The sequence below is a fragment of the Suricata suricatta genome, chromosome 9, assembly GCF_006229205.1.
Source record: "Suricata suricatta isolate VVHF042 chromosome 9, meerkat_22Aug2017_6uvM2_HiC, whole genome shotgun sequence".
Lineage (NCBI taxonomy): Eukaryota > Metazoa > Chordata > Mammalia > Carnivora > Herpestidae > Suricata > Suricata suricatta.
In genome coordinates, this window is record NC_043708.1 from 28,612,578 (window position 1) to 28,624,159 (window position 11,582).

General features: G+C 41.1%; 1 protein-coding gene across 11 annotated transcripts in view; it reads right to left on the bottom strand.

Annotated features, from left to right (window-relative positions):
* Positions 1-11,582, bottom strand: part of RGS6 (regulator of G protein signaling 6) — a 546,475-nt gene that overhangs the window by 469,612 nt on the left and 65,281 nt on the right. Inside the window, exon 2 of one of the 11 annotated variants that reach the window (XM_029951174.1) lies at positions 12-100. The exons of the other annotated variants lie outside the window; for them this stretch is intronic. The gene's annotated coding sequence lies outside the window, so the exon portion shown is untranslated. The remainder of the gene's footprint in view (positions 1-11; positions 101-11,582) is intronic. 11 annotated transcript variants of the gene reach the window in all.

Genomic DNA, 11,582 nt, shown 5'->3' on the forward strand with positions numbered 1-11,582 from the left:
AGACCACTTACACAGAAAAATCAGGCTCACGGAGCTCACGAGTTAAAAAAGCACATGAAGCAAGAGGATTCTAAGCTCCAAGAACTGGAAACAGAATAATCTAAAAGAGAACAGAATATGTATATTTAATAGGAGGGAAAAACAAATCTCATATGCTACAAACACATTTGATGAAATTTAACATTCATTCATGACTTTTTTTAAAAATAACAAACCAAACAAGAAAAGAGTTCTTATGAGTCTAAGAATAGAAGGACGTTTTCTTAACCCAGTAAGGGGTACACATCAACCAACCTACAGGCACATCATTCTTAATGGCACAGCGTTACAAGCTCTCCTTTTAAAGTCAGAAATGAGAAGGTTCTATCATTTCGGGAAAATTTTATGTAAAAAGCCTGGTAGCAAGTACTTAAGGCTTTGTAAACCAGAACTCTGCTGTCCAAACTAGTCAATTCTGCCACTGTTATGGAAAATGAGTCACAGACAATACGAGTGTGACTGTTCCAATAAAACTTTATTTATAAAGGCAGTCTAGTGGAAATCAAGGCCAGTACCATAATACAAGAAAAAGAAGTGAAAGTCACTGTAATATTGCCATGTAATAAAGAAAAATTTAGATTTGGTCTTCGCCTCTGGTTCCTAGCACGGAGCTCCTAAAACCCCAGGAATTTGTAAGAGGAGTGTCTTTTGTTATTCATAATCAGCCCCTTTCAACCATACCTGAATTTATGCTAATGAAATGACTCCTGAGAATGAATTGTGGCGGGAGATGGAGCTCAAACACCAATTGCCAATGATTTCATCAATCATGGGTTTGTAACAGAACTTCCAGAAAAACCCAAAATGATAGAGTCTGGAGACCTTGTAAGGCGGTGAATACACAGAGAGGCCAGGAGAGTGGTGCCCCTGGACAGGGCACAGAAGCTCTGTTTACCCCATCCCTGCCCTGTGTGTGCATCTCTTCCATCTGGCTGCTTCTGAGTTGTATCCTTTACAATAGGCCAGCAAAAGTTCAATAAAGCACTTTCCTGAGCTCTGTATGCCACTCTAGCAAATTATCAAACCTCAGGAAGAGGTCATAGGTGCCCCCGATTTATAGTCTGGGAAATCCAGATGTGTGACTGGTATCTGTGATAGTCTTGTGGGACTGAACTCTTTAACCTGTGGGGTGTGTGCTAACTCCAGTTGGTTCCTGCCAGAATTGAACTAAATTGTTAGACACCCAGTTTGTGTCTGCAGAAAGTTGAAGGGTGTAATGCGGGAAAAGCCCACACATTTGGTGTCAGAAATGTTCCAAGTAGAGACATAGTTTAGTCATGCAACTGGGGGGGGGGAGGGATCTGTCATTATCAAAAGATTATATATCTGTCTGCATAGGAAATGCAAGAGTATCTACAGTAAAACATGAAAATCAATGAGAATTCAGCAAGGTATACAAAAACAAATGATGTTCCTACACATCAGCAATAACAGGAAGAGATAATAAAAATGCCGTTGACAACAGCAATATAGACTGTGGGAAATTTGGAATACATTTAACAAGATATATAAGAAGTATGGCAAAAAAAATTATAAAATTCAACCAAAAGGCATTTAAAAAAAAGAACTTCATAAACAACTATTTTATGTTTTGGATGAGAAGATTCAGTATCATAAGAGGGGAAATTCTCACCATGTATCTGTAAAACATCTGAGCAATTCCAACAAAAGCAAAATGAGGTTCTACCGTCCAAAAATATATTTGAAAGTGGAAAGAACCTGGTCTAGTCAAAGCAGCACAAAAGGTGAAACAGAACCCAGACCTATAAGCCTGAAGTAAGTAAAAGAGAGGCTGGGCACACTGGACAAACACACGCTAGCGAAGAATACAAAGCCACGGAACCCGTCCACACACACAAGGGAATGCGGTATGGACAGAAGTGAAGAGATGCGGTATATGGAAAGGAGACAACTGGCCGCCCGCACGGGAAGATTCCAGCATCACACTAACACACAAAACTAACTCGAAGTCCTTTAAAACATTACATCTCAAAACTTTTAAAAGAAGGTTTAAAAACAATTTTTGTGACTTTAGGGTAAAGGAGGGTTTCATAAACAAGACACAAAAATAGCATATCCTGTAATAAAGAAATTAATATACTGTATTCAAATTTAGCACTGCCTTTGAATAAGTGACATCATTAACAAGTGTTAAGGCACAGACTAGGCAAAGATATTTCTAGCCCATCACACTGACCAAGAATTAATGTCTAGAATACAAATGATTCTTATAAATCACTAATAAAAAGGCCAACGGCAGTAGAAAAATTGGCAAAGGGTCTGAATGGGCAATTCACAAAAGAGGAAACTTGTGTGGTCACTAGAGAGAGGACAGGGTGGCCTATCACACTAGTAAGCCGAGAAATGCAAACTAAAATGAGGTGATACAATCCCACGACAATCCAGCAGGCAAAAATTTGAAATCTGATAAATCAAGAAGATGTGTAACTACAATAACACAGTAACTACAAATGGGAACATAATTACAACTGCTTTGGAGAGCGGCTTGGAAACATCCACCGAATCGATGATGTTCATCTCCTGGAACCTAGCAATCCCTCCTCCAGATACTTGCTCTAGACAATCCCAAGCACACGTTCCGAAGCAGCGATGCACACAGATGTCCGCTGCCTCACTGTCTGCAACAGCAAAAAGGTGGACTCACCTTAAGCTTCTCTTAGGGCAGTGGACGAACAGACCAATTTATTCGTATAAAGCAATGACAACAAATGACCAAGGATACATCTCCAAAAGCATGTCAGAGGGACGCATACAGTAAAATACAATTTGTGTACATTTTAAAGCGCTCCCTTCAAAAGGGAAGCATACCTAGGAAAGACACACAGCAACTCTGGTGGAGGTGAGGAGGCGAGACTTAGAGGGAAGGAAGAGGGTAGGCAATGGGCATGGGGAAGGGTAGCTTGCAGGAGTACCTAAAATATATTCTTCCAGAGAGCGAACAGGGGAGAGAGAAAGATGAAAGAACATATGCCAACAAAGACAGCAAAATGTTCGCATCTGTTTAACGTCAGTGCTGGGAGTGTGCCTGTCGTATAGGGTCCCGTGGTGTGCTCTCTAGGCTTGAAGTATTTATAAACTGAAGCAGTGTTTTAGAAAAAGAAATTATGGGAGAGCCTGAGTGGCTCTGGCAGTTGAGCGTCTGACTCTTGGTTTCGGCTCAGGTCATGATGTCACGGTTTTGTGGGTTCGGGCCCCACATCAGGCTCTGTGCGGACAGCACAGAGTCTGCTTGGGATTCTCTCTTTCCCTCTCTCTGACCCTCTCCACTCGCGCTGTATCTGTCTCTCTCAAAATAAATACATAATCTTTAAAAGAAAAAAGAGAGAGAAAGAAAGAGAAATCATGTTTGGAACAAACATTAAGTGTCATGACATAATTATAAGACGTCTAACTCCCTCCTTTGCCTTAGAACCAATCCTCTGACTGCCCTCATCATTCACTTCAGCTGCTGGACTCGAGGCCAGCGGCTCTCTCCCATTTCCCAAAATCAAAGCTTCCCACAAAGAATGAATATTTGTCAAACTCAAAAATATTCACAAGAATGTGAATATTTCATATTCATAGCTCTGAAGGCAACTTAAAAAGCATTCCAGAAATTTTTGGAGCAATAGCAACATCAATGGAAGCATCAAAGGATTACATCTATCCCAAGGTCACTACTTTGAAGAGAGTAAAATTCATTTACACTGTAAGTCTGATTTTTTTTTAATTCAGCAGCAACTAAGTCATTCCTCTGATGACTGTCAACGGTATCCGATGTGGGAGTCAACACACTGCACGGAGAATGTTCCAGGAGAGGCGGCTGGTGCCAGCGTTACAAATGACGCCACGTCCTTACAAAGAGATGTGATTCAACACAAGGCTCACACAGTGGTTGTAAATTATTGCAGATCCTCACTTCATCCAACAGGGATTTGCCCACGTATTTTGCTCAGAAAACGGGAAACACATTAATCAAACATTGAACCCCATGGGCTGGCAGAAAGGAAACGCTATTTTCACAGTGAGACCAGATCCAGCAGGTGCCATAAGGACAGAGCACACACGAGGGAACCAGCAGAGGAAATCGGAGAACCTGACCAGCATAGAGTGAGGCATTCACCAGAAGCAACAGCCGCCTGCATCGTTTCTGAAGCCAGTTACTCTCAAGTCCTATCATAATCAGAAGAAAAACCTGAAAGGCTCCAGCCCACTCCGCAGAAAAAGAATTCCACTGTCAACTGTTCGTTCATTTCACAAAGCCTTCATTATGTTTACAATATACATTGCAGTACATTCAATGAAGCATCGACATGTTTATTCATGAATGTGTATTTATTGCACAAATATTTATTGAGCGCTTACTATGGCCAAATGCTGGACTGATGTAAAAATGAGGAAGTAACACAGCCACATCTCTGCCCTCATCAAGTGTCTGGAAATGAACCACATTGTTCCTCCACAAAATGACAACTTTCTTCTAACAAGACGTTAATTCCCCTCTCACTTGTCACTGTAGGTATCTACTTACAAAAGGGCTCCTATGAAGCTTTCAAATCTACAAGATTATGCACCCTGTCCCTACAAAGTATGACACATTTGGATTACTGTATTTGTGGCTCCTACCTAGAAGAACCGATAAAATGAAATCATTAATATGTAATTCATATTACTGAAGACTATAACCATGCTTTATTTTACTACTTGATGGTCAAGTTGGATGACCTGAAAGGGGGCCATATACTAGCAAAAAGGGCCAAAATGTACTGTTCTCTTACTCTATGCCAAGCCCTATACAGTATTTTCCACTTATTAACTCATTTAATCCCCTCTGCAACCCAGCAACATGGCAATATTTTTATCCTCAACATACAGATGAGGGAAAATGAGGCACACAAAGACAACGTGTGCCCCAAGTCACACAGCTAGTAAGTGGCTGAGGTACAATTAAAATTCTCGCCCAAACTCTTCACCACCATACAAAATGGCCTCAGAAACAGACAGAAAAGATTGCGGTAAGGCTTCTAAAGAAACATGCAAATTTCAGGGATTTCTCCTAAAGAAATATCACAGGTATGTAAGACATAGTTAATGGCATCTGTTTTACGGAACTGTTTAAACCACAAAGAGAGGGGTTTTGAAAAAATGGAAGAGCCTAAAAATCCAATAGCACAGGAATTAGGGTATCTAAGTAAATCATCTCTCTACTTCATAAAATAAAGCCATTGAAATGTATGGTAAAAGATGTTTAGTATCAAAGAAACATTCATGGGGCACCTGGGTGGCTGAGTGGGTGAAGCTTCCAACTTCAGCTCCAGTCATGATCTCATGGTTCCTGAGTTCAAGCCCGGCATCAGGCTCTGTGCTGACAGCTCAGAGCATAGAGCCTGTTTCAGATTCTGTGTCTCCCTCTCTCTCTCTGCCCCTCCCCCACTTGCACTGTTTCTCCCTCTCAAAAATAAATAAACATTTTTTTTAATTTTTAAAAAAGAAACATTCATGACATTATTCAAAGAGCAAGGTACAAAATTTACAAAAATAACATGATCTTTCCTTTTTAAAAGAAAACCGTATCAGTATGCATAGAAAACTAGCTGAAAAGAATAGATAATAAAATTTTAATCATTATACAAGTTATCATATTATAGGTGATTTTAATTAACTTTTGCTTGTCTATTTAAAATTTTTTCTCTATGAAGCAGATGCCCATCTAATAATTAAATGACAGGTGTCCATCAATAACTTACATCCAAAATTAATATCAAAGAAGCATCTGCATTCACACCATATAAACAAAATTAATATCAATGAATATTTATAAAATGCCAGTGATATGAAATTGTTATTGACCCCTAATAAATCTTTGGACTGTGTTCCCCAGTCTCTTAAGATTTTGACGTGCTTCCAATGTCAAATCTCATTAGTTTGAGAGCACGAAGGTGGCTCAGTCAGTTGAGTGCCCAACTTCAGCTCTGGTGATGGTCTCCTGGTTAATGAGTTCGAGCCCCATTTCGGGCTCTCTCCTACTGATGTGGAGCCCACACAGGACCCTGCTGTTTCCCTCTTTCTCTGTCCCTCCCCTGCTCATGCTCGCTCTCAAAAATAAATAAAACATTAAAAATTTTTTCATTATTTTAAAAATACACTCTCTAATTTTATGAACATTTAAAATCATTGTTAAAAAAATATGACCCCACAATACAAAAAAATAATAAAAAAATAAAATAAAATTTTTGTAGAAATTGGAATCTTAAAAGATAGTGTTATAAGAATTTCAGTCAGAGAAGATAAAAAGCTCCAGAGACAGATGGCAGTGATGGTTATCAGCAATGTGAATGACGTCACAGAACTGTACACTTGAAGATGGTTACGATGGTAAATTTTATGTTACATGTATTTTACCACCATGAAACTATCAGTAGCAAAAAAATTAAAAACAAAGGAAATAGCAATTCTGATATCCAATTTTCATATCCTAATAGATTATCATTCTATAAACTCACAGAGCATAAACACTGTGTGTCATCGGAGTACTGGAAACAAAGCACAACGTGGTGCGGAAGAAAGTGGGTATCATCACTGGGAAAGCATGAAAGCATTCATGCAAAACACCGCCAACCTGAGATGACGCTTAAGGACGAGGAGGACTTCAACCGGCAAAAATGATGCGTGTGTACACGTACAGCAATTTCCTCCAGATTCCTGGATTTTCGTTTGATCTCCAGAATTGTCTGCAAAGCTGGATCCTACTCACATTACCTAATTCATGAGAGCATCATGAGCAAAACAGGGACAGGAAAGGGCAGCTATGAGGGTACCGTGTGCATAGAGGAGGAGGTGGAGCGAGACATTTACCCTTTACTTGCCAGAAACAGATGAGTTCCAGATGGCACCGTGATGGGGTGAGGATTTCACTTTTGAAAGATCCACTGGGCCCCAGTGTATGGGATTGAACGTAGGACAAAAGCAGGAGCAAGGACACAGTAAAGGTAGAAATAGAAAGATATCAAACAGAGGAAATAATATATAAGTAGCTCTGATAAGACTTGAGGATTGTTTGGACACAGCGTCAAAGAGAAGGACAAAAGCTGATCCCTCTCCTAGAATCAGATGAAAAATAGGTCATAAGGAGCTATTTGGGGGGAAGAAAAATTAAAATTCTAGTTTCAGTTAGAATTTGATGGGATCAAGATACAGGTAGGTTGATATGTTCACCTTCTGGTGGAAATATGAGGCTTGAAACGTAGAATTTTGCTGTCTTATCCAAATGAAATAAACAAGACTGCCAAAAAACAGTATCTAGATGGCGCATTCAGATGAAATGGCCTCATACTCTATGTAAGCAACTGAAGTCCGGGGATTTAAAAATTCTGGGAAGGGAACAGACCTTTTGTAAATGGACCATTCGTTCCAGAAACCAATTTCTCCCAGCTTGGATAAGTCGTAATTGATTGCTCCATTAGTCAATAATCAGAAATCTAACTATAAAAGATAGGAGGGGAACCAAGTCCAAAACATGTCATATGGCAAATAAAGGAGAAAAGGTAGTTGTTAAGAAAGTAACGACGACAGTAATAAACGTTTCAGTCAGGTTTGGGGGGTGGAGGGCTACCAGACATGCTCATTAAAATACCTCGGAGGGAATTTCAGATGGAAAGGGTACCATAGGTTTTAAGTGTTAAGCAGTAAGTGAATGATGAGGAAGTGAGGCAGCCAGCAGAAATGACTAATCTTGAGAAGCTTGGCAACAAAATACAGGAAGTGCATAGAATTATAACTCCAAGAGAAAGCAGACAAAGAAAAGGGTGGTTGTTCTATTTGGAGTCAGAGAAACCTGACTATCCTTATTGAAATTGGTAAGAGGAAGAAAGAAAATGCAAGAATGAAAAGTAGAATAATAGATAAAAATAATGTTCAAGAAGGAGGAGGAAAGGTTATAGAGAGGACTCTTTGGACAGAAGGACAGATGAGTTTTTGATAAGAGGGAACACACTGAGGTGCCTGGGTGGCTCAGTTAAGCATTTGACTCGATTTTAGCTAAGGTCATGATCTGCCAGTTCCATGAAACTGAGCACCACATTGGGCTCTGTGCTGATAGTGCAAAGCCTGATTGAGATTCTCTCTCTCTCCCTCTCTCTCTGCAACTCCTCAGCTTACACACTCTCTCTCAAAATAAAAAAATATATTTAAAAAGAGGGTGAAATATTTTCTTTTTAAATTTTTAGTTATTTTTTAGAGAGACAAGCAAAGTATGAATGGGGGAGGAGCAGAGAGAGAGAGAGAGGGAGACACAGAATCTGAAGCAGGCTCCTGTTGTCAGCACAGAGCCTGAGGCAGGGCTCGAACCCACGAACCATGAGATCATGACCTAAGCCAAAGTTGGACACTCAACTGATTGAGCCACCCAGGGACCTGCAAATATTTTTTAATTAAGAAAAAAGAGATCAAATCAGAGATCTATTAGATCACCTTGAAATTATCAGGAATATAAGAATCAAGATCATCTGCTAAGACTGGAATAGACTTAAAGGGAAGGAAAATATTCTGTTAAGTACGAAAAGGTATGTCACAGAAATCAACAAAGGATGCGTGTGTGTGAGTGTGTGTGTGAGTGTGTACGCATCTGTAGACAAGCACAGACACATTCCCTTTGATTAAAATACTTCCTTCAACAACTGTAAATAACTCCAGTAAGTCTACTTCTAGTATATATTTTGGGTTTTTCTTCTTCATGAAAGTTATCTTAGCCTGGAGGGCACCTGAGTGGCTCAGTGGGTTAACATCTGACTCTTGGTTTTGTATGAGGTCATGATCCTGTGGTCATGAGATCAAGTCCCATGTCAGGCTCTGTGCTAACAGTGTGAAGCCTGCTTGGGATTCTGTCTCCCTCTCTCTCTCTCTCTCTCTCTCTCTGACCCTCACTTGATCATGCTCTCTTTCTCTCTCTCTCTCCCTCTCAAAATAACTAAATAAACATTAAAAAAGCTATCCTCAGTGGTCGCTATCTTTGTATATAAGTCTATTTCAAGATAGCGTACAGAGTAGGGGACAATGTAAAACAAAGACATTCATTTGTCAAGGCAATCATATGACAGAGTAAGAGGCAGGACTCAAGAGAGAAATATAAATATCTTATAAGGCCCTGAAACACTTGGTAATTAATTTTTCAGCAGGAAGAAGGTTTCATTTCAATGGTAAGAATAGTTGTCATTGCCAAGGCACAGGAGAGAAAGAGAAAAAAAAATCCAGGAGACTAAGAAGTAAGTCACAGAGAAGCATGGTCATACACTGATTCTTATACGCACGAGCCTCATCCAAAAAGGAAGATGGTGGGATCTGGTCACTGTAAGGCAGGCTGCTGCCACTGGAACTGGTTCCTCCGGACTGAAGAAAGGGAAGGCAAGCCAGCTTCATAATAGCAGGTAAGGATTTAGATCTCTACTGCAAAGGCACCAGAGGGATTATAAAATTCTTCAAAGGCAGAAATATCAATTCACTCAACAAATATTAATACGTATGTTCTAGACACTAAGCTAAATGCTGAGGAGAAACAACTGGCTTCTTGTATGGTTATCTGTTGCTCCAAAGCTCAGTGCCTTAATATAATAAACGACTGTTATCTCAGTGTCTGAATAGGTGGTTCTTGCTCTGGGTCTTGGCATCGGGAATCTCCAGGAACACCTCCAGGTCGATCACTAGGAGGATTCACCTACATGGAGTATTACTCATGGCTTTGACTGCAGGAAAAGAATATAAAGTAAAAATCAGTACAGGAAAAATGTGTACCCAATGAAGTCCATAGGAAACCAGGCACAAGCTTCCAGAGCCCTCTCCCCATGGACTCACCCGAGACAAGCTTAATTCCTTTAGCATCACATCGTGACAACAACTTGAGAAATGTTGTCATCAGGGACTCAATGTCTAATGGTTTTCCTGGTGGCTGCTCTTACAGGCACCCTCTGCCTAGCACACACCAAATTCCAGACTTCCAAATAAAAGCAGGTGTTCACCATAAATAATATTGTTTGCACAGTTTAGGCAAGGTCAACCATTCATCATTTGAGAATGGTGGGAACCTTCCCTGAATCCAAGTTCCCAGATGGCAGCCAAGAGCCAGTCTCGGAAGCAGACCTTTCTAAGGATAGCAGTCTAGGGTCTGCTATGTTAATTCCTTTCTACACTGTGTCTCATGAAGTTGCAGTCAGGCGGTCGACTGGGGGTCCACAATCCGAAGCCTGGTTGGAGCTGGAGGGTACATTTATAGGAAAGTTCACTCATGTGGCAATAGGCTGGAAGTTCTTCACCATTGGATCTCTCCACATGGCTGCCTGAATGTCCTCAACATGATGTGCCCCAGAGTGAGTGATCAAAGACAATAAGAGAAAGAGAGCATCCCCACAACAGAAGATACCATCTTTAATAAATTTATCTCAAAGTGACATACCACTGCTTCTGCCATTGGTCACAAAGATGAACCCTACTACAATGTGGGAAGTGGAGGGAATTAACAACTCTGAATGCCAGGAGTCAGGGGTTAATGGGGGCTATCTTAGAAGCTGGCTACCACAGTCACCCTCGGGCTCCCCATGATTCCCATCTGTCATACATGTGGTATACACTAACCCCTCTAACAGTTGCTAAAAGTCTCATTGAGGGGCACCTGGGTGGCTCAGTCAGTTGAGTGTCCGGCTTCGGCTCAGGTCATGATCTCACGTTCGTGGGTTCGAGCCCCACATTGGGCTCTGTGCTGACAGCTAGCTCAGAGCCTGGAGCCTGCTTCAGGTTCTATCTCCCTCTCTCTCTGACCCTCCCCTGTTCCCACTGTTTCTCTCTGTCTCTCAAAAATAAATAAAGAACATAAAAAAAAATTTTTTTAAAGTCTCATCAAATACTGGTGTCAGCTCCCAGTCCAGGAGTCCTCTAAATCAGGTCTAGTCATGGGTGTGAATCCTTGAATGTAGTCTCTGACATTCAGCCCACGTCTAAGATATGTGCCAGCAAAGCAACTGGTTATCTGTTCCCACATGTTCAAGACACAGTGGTGGGGGATAGAGGACAGTCACTATAAACACTTGCCCACGAAAGGGGAAATGGGAAGCATGTAGGGCTAGCAATTCTGAAATCCTGTTGACCACATGTTGTGAGTTCCTCACTGAGGTCTGGGAATCATTCTCCATGGCTCTTAACTCCACCCTCTGGACTTTTTTTTTTAATGTTTTTTTATTTATTTTTGAGAGACAGAGAGAGACAGCACAAGCAGGGCAGGGCCAGAGAGAGAGGGAGACAGAATCTGCAGCAGGCTCCAGGCTCTGAGCTGTCAGCACAAAGCCCAATGTGGGGCTCAAACCCATGAACCGTGAGATCATGACCTGAGCTGAAGCTGGACGCTTAACTGACTGAGCCACCCAGGCACCCCCCTGGACTTTTGATTTGGGCATCCCTATGGTCCTTCCATTTTCATGAAAGATAACAAGTATTTGCAGCTGAGTAGTTTTCTCTGCCTGCTTCCTACTTCTTGATACTTGCGGGGGGGGGGGGGGGGG